Genomic DNA, 6,365 nt, shown 5'->3' with positions numbered 1-6,365 from the left:
TTGATTTGATTTTTTTATTTTTTTTTATTTAATAAAATTTTAAAGAAATAATTTGAATTGATTCTCTTAATTTATTAATTATTATTCTGATAATAATTATTATTCTGATAATATTCTGATGATAATAAATTAATAAAAAGCAATTTGGCACGCAATTGATTTTTTGAATCATTATTAAACAAGTTGCAATAATCAAACTTATTAAAATTTATTAATAAATCTTACTATTGATACTTTCTTTTGTAATTGTAATTTTATAATTTAACAATTTTGATTTATATAAATAATATAATAATGATATATATTATATATATATTATATAATTTTTATTAGTCATTTTTATTAGTTTAGATGATTCAAATATATTACAATTAAATCTTACAATTAAATCTAAATTTTACAATATTTTCATTATACAAATAAAAAGATATGATGTAATAATGAATATGCATATAACTCATTGTATATTTCAGAGATATAATATCGATTTTTATTTTCAAAATTAATTCAAATATTTTTCATATAAAATTAACGAAATTATTTATTAATTGCTAATAAATCTTATTTATATTTTTAAATTTTTATTTTTTAAATTTTTATTTTTTAAATTTTTTATAATGATTTATAGATACTATTTAACTCGTTACTTATATCATTTTTTATTTATAAAAAAAAAAGAAAAATCTAAAAATTAGATATAATAATTTACAATTTATGATATTAAAATCTAATTAAATAAATCCTAATCCTATTATTCAAAAGTTAAAAATCATCTGTTTTATTTAGAAAATTCTTAATTACTTAATTTCTTAATACTAGTTAAATGTTATAAAAAAAAAAAATTTTTTTCTTCGCTTTTTATAAATGATTTGCGGATGTTTTTTATCTAGTTTATCTTTATTGATATACTATTAAGCATATATAATAAGCAAATTACTACTAATCATTTAAATAATATATGAATACATTTACTTCCGTCTTATTATTCTTGTCTTATAACAAATTCAAAATTATATGGATTCATTTATTTCTATTAATAATCTCTGTTTATTGATAATATTGTATATTTTTATAATCATAATCAAAAAAAAAAAAGAATAGAATAAATGTGTAACAACACCCTGACCTATTTCCATTGTAATAGTGATTAGTGAAAATTTTATCATTTTCTAATCGATTTATATTTTTTGGTTTATATTTTTTTTCTACTGTTAAGATAATAAATTATGTTTTTTTAAAATAAGAAAGAAATTGGTTTAATGATATAGCAATCAGTTAATGTCAAACAATATCTTCTCATATGTGTATATAAATTGACCATGAACTACGAACGTTTATAAATTAAATATAGCAGTAAAGAATAAGATGACGATATTAAGCAAAAATAAATGTAACTTTTTCATTTTATATTATATAAAAAATATAAAAAGATATTATATAAAAAAAAAATTAATATTTTTACCATAACAATCTTACACGATTTATAAAACAAATATATATATAAATAATTTTATAATTCTTTTAATAAAAATCATAAAAAAAACTAATTTGTGAATAAATTCGCTGTTCTAAAAGTTGCCATCCAATCTTTTAGTATTTAGCCGACAATTGATGGATAACTGGCATTAACATATTCACAACTATCGCCAATTTAACAGCATCACGACATCGGTACAGAAACTTTCAATTGTTTAAACATAAATATAGACATCATATACATTTCATAATAAGATGAAATGAATAGAAAGTCGATGTCACTGTATGTGCAACACACGATCGTACTTTGATCGGCGAAAGATTCAGGTTGCTAGCGAAAAGATGTGAGACCATGTCGATAAATGATTGAATTGTTGCCGTTGAATTGGCGCACTGCAATTAAAATACATGTAATTAACATGAATATGCCGATACCGACTGGTTGCCGATCAATTGAGGTGCTGTCAAATGGGCGACGACCTTTACCCAAGTATTGGGTAAAATGGCGGAGGTACTGGGGTAAGATGATCATATTAATTTAATGAATACGATTTTGATATGCGAATAAGTCAATCTTATTATATAGTTGGTGTAAAATTTGTATTGGAACAATTAAAGCATTGTATTCGGTTCTTTAAAGATATATAATTCATATATATATTCCTTATATACTTATTATATTATATTATACTAATGAAACAATAAATAATTTTAAAATATAAAAATTATAAAGTGAATCATAGTAAAATAAAAAGTTCATCTTACCCCATTATTTTATTCCAACCAGACATATGGATAAATAAAATATCAATATATATATATATATATATATATATCAAAGTAAAATTGAGATTTAAAATTTTATTGTTAATTTACAAAAAAATATCAATGTTTTTGAAATATATAATGATATCAAAAATTAAGAAAAAAAATATTAAATGGATTAAAATTATGTAACGTATGAAACTGAAATCGCTACTTTTTTCAAAGTATCGATTCATTTTAATACCTATGTCTGACATTATTTGGTATACAAAATTAAAATTTGTAGATTGATATTAATGATTGATAGTATCGATATGATATCGATCTCAATATTAATTATGTATACATATATTATGTATATATATATATATATATATATTATTGACCATAAATATTCTGATATTTTATTAAATTTAAAATAAGAATACTATATAATTAAAGTTCCACAAATTAATAATGTACAAATTAAAGACAAATCAATTTTACTTGTATTATTTTTTTGTCACTATTTGAATTGGTCTTTATATTAGTTTAAAAAAACAAAATCATTTTCGTAATATTTAACATATAATTATGCATACATTAATAAATATAATATTGCAATATGAAAGATAATTTATATATATATATATAATATAATAATATATATATATAAATATATATAGAAATTCTTATTAGAGATAATATTTTACTATTCTTATTATTACATGTGTGTACATTGTGTGAGAATGCATATGTATATTATTTAAAATGATGTATTAAAAATTGCATGAATTAAAATATAGATACTTTTGATGTATCATTACACGATCTTTTTGAAAAATATAATATAATTGTAAATATAGTCTTGAAATATTAATATAATAATAAAAAACCATTGACAATACTAGATACATATAGTGTGTCATTCAAGTTAAAAAGTCAATAAGTCAACGAAAATTCAATTCAACAAAGCGTTTGGCACAGTTAAAATTTTAAAGTAAGATACCTTATGTCAACGTATATTTACTATGTTCTTCTCAATAGATAAAAAAAATGATCTTGTCTATATGAATATATACGAATTGAAGGTAGGATATTTTACTAACAATATACTACAATATATCACATATACTTTACAAAATGTGTAATATTTTGAGAATAATAATAATAACTCGATTGAAAAATGTTCTGTTGAATGAAATATTTCTACGTTGATATTATAATAGTATACAATTTATCTATATTTATATACAATTTATCTATTATCTATATACAAATAGTCTTAAAATATATTTTTTAATTGAATATATATTTTATTAAATTGAATTTAAAACACATAAACAAGTATAAATAATTTTATTAAAAACTAAATAATAATTTTAATTTTAATTTAATTTTAATTTTATATTAAATAATAAAATGAAATTATGAAATTCGTATGCAATAATGTTTATCAATAATAATGCGATATAAATCGTTTTAAATAGAATTCTAAGAATGCTAGTTCAAAAACGTATCAGTTCAATGAACTCCGAAACGATATTGATTTCATACGTCCAAGGGACGTTTAATATGATATTCTTAATCATCAACAGTGATCCAATGAATTGAATTATCTTTTAAAAATTATTATTAAAAGAATGTCATTCAAAGAATAAATATTTGAAAAGAATCAATGAAATTTTTAATAATGGATCTATATTTATGAAAATGATTTGAACTTAGTATAATTTGTTTTGTATAAATATAATTAAAATATAGAAACAGAAAAATATAAAATATTTTTATATTTTTTAAATAAATAATTCTTAATATTATATGTTATACAATATCTGAATGTAATATATATATTCAATTAAAAATATATATATATATTTATTATATATATCAAAAACGAAAAAATTACACATAAACTTTATTGTAAAACTAGAAAATAAATCTTTATAAAGATAATAGATAATAAAAATAAAATTATTAGTTGAGTTTAAAAAATTTCGATAAATTTTCAAAAAATACAAGACACCGGAAAATACAATTAGAACAAAAAAAGGAAAAAAATCTTATAAGAATCAATAGAATGCGAAAGAAATAAAAAAAATTATTTATATATTAATATGAGATTTAAAAAAAAAATTATCAATTGTCAATAAGACCGGATCACTTGGATTAAATTTCGCGCATTAAATTAACAAGACAACAATCTTTGGATTTTTTCCAAATTGTTAAAAATTAAAAGAAAGATGTTATGTTACAGTTCTTCTGATCACTATAAAATACAGATATACAATATATTAGAATGAATTAGCCAAATCATTTAGTCAAATGAATTAATTAAAAAATTAATATTTTGAAACAAGCAAAAATTGTAAAAAATTAATATGTATAACATCATTTATTAAAATGTTGATTTACATTTAAAAATATCGATATTTTTTATTTTCTTATATCGTACAATGGTATAGTTTCATTTAAAATTAATAACTATATAATTTTGTTTGAATAATAAAAAATGCTTATTTATTCCATTATTATTTAATGATAAGATAAAATTTTTTATTTATTTATTATTATTACTTATTTATTATTATTAGATATTATTAAAAAATAAATAAACTTTTTTCATTACTTTTTTTTCTTACTTTTTTTAATTTTCATTATTGTTTTTTCTCGTTTTTTTTAAATTGAAATAATAAGCGTTAGTTTAAGTATGGAAGCAATTTTATATTGCATATTGTAATATAAAGTTGTTGATTTTAATTGTATTTTTACAAATTTATTAACAAATCTATAATAATTGATCATATTAATTGTCATTTTAACAATAGTTTTCTTATTTTTAAATATATTTAATGATATAAAACTTGCATCAGAAAAGTATATGTTTAATTAAAATTCGTTGAACCATACAATCAATTGAACAACATAAACGACCGATATCATTATATTAAAAAAAAAATGATAAAAAACAATGATTAAAATAAGTGTTAATATCTATTATTTATAAAATATTGAATTTATTTTTCACACGCTTTATTTAATAAAAGTTATTAATTATTATAATATTTAATTTTAGATAATAATAGTTTCAAATAACTTTCAATTATTTTTATAAGCATATTATATAATATTTATAATAATTATATCGATTAACAAAAATAAACTACATATTATAGCACATATGTATATATATATGTAAGTAGTTTATATTTCTCATCTCCTTATTTTTTCTAACAAATTCCATATTATATATATAATCGTATTTGAGAATTTGAGAAGATAATATTTCACAAAATGCAGAATTTCTAAAAATTATTTAACAGTTAGGTTGAAAAATATTATGTATACAATAATTATAATTTAATATTATACAATATATAATTATAATATTATACAATAATTATCTATATATAATTATAATATATAATAAGCGAATCGTAAACAAAATAAAATGTTATAACACTGAAATAAGTGGAAATCTTAGAAGAAAATTACAATATAAGATTTAAATTTCACAGACGTTTCATTACTTAAATAAAAAGATATTTAATTGCAAAAAAAGAAATGCTTGCTTGCAGTTTACGCATGTCTCATGTTTAGTTGTCTCAGTGATATTCAGACTGTTCTATGATTTCACCCTGAAAAGATTACACATAACTACGTTTCTTTTTTCTTTTCATTAAGAATCATTGCATGTTTATAGAATGAAATAATACAGATATACAATAAATAAGATTGTATAGATTGCACGTGTCTTCTACAAAAAGAAAAAACCGCAAGTATGATTAGTATAATAGAATGTAATTACGTAGTGAACATGTTATGGTATCGTAAGATAACTTCAATTTGATAAAGAAAGTTGCATTAGAAACATTATAAACATAAATTAAAAATTAAAAATAAAATATCAATGAAAAATTAATATGAATCAACAGTTTTAATATATTATCTAGTTCTATTATTAATTTAATTTTCATAAAATTAACAAAATAAATAATTTGAACTTTTATTATTTATATAAAGAAAAAAAAATTAATACTAAATATAATTTAAAAAAAAAATTATGATTTCATTTCATGATTTAAAATCTTTATATTATTATTATTATTAATAAAATAACTAAATGTAAAAAATTAATTATAATA

This window comes from Apis dorsata, unplaced genomic scaffold (genome assembly GCF_000469605.1).
Source record: "Apis dorsata unplaced genomic scaffold, Apis dorsata 1.3 scaffold_383, whole genome shotgun sequence".
Classification (NCBI taxonomy): Eukaryota; Metazoa; Arthropoda; class Insecta; order Hymenoptera; family Apidae; genus Apis; species Apis dorsata.
The sequence above is the reverse complement of the archived record's forward strand: the minus strand, read 5'-3'. Positions refer to the sequence as shown.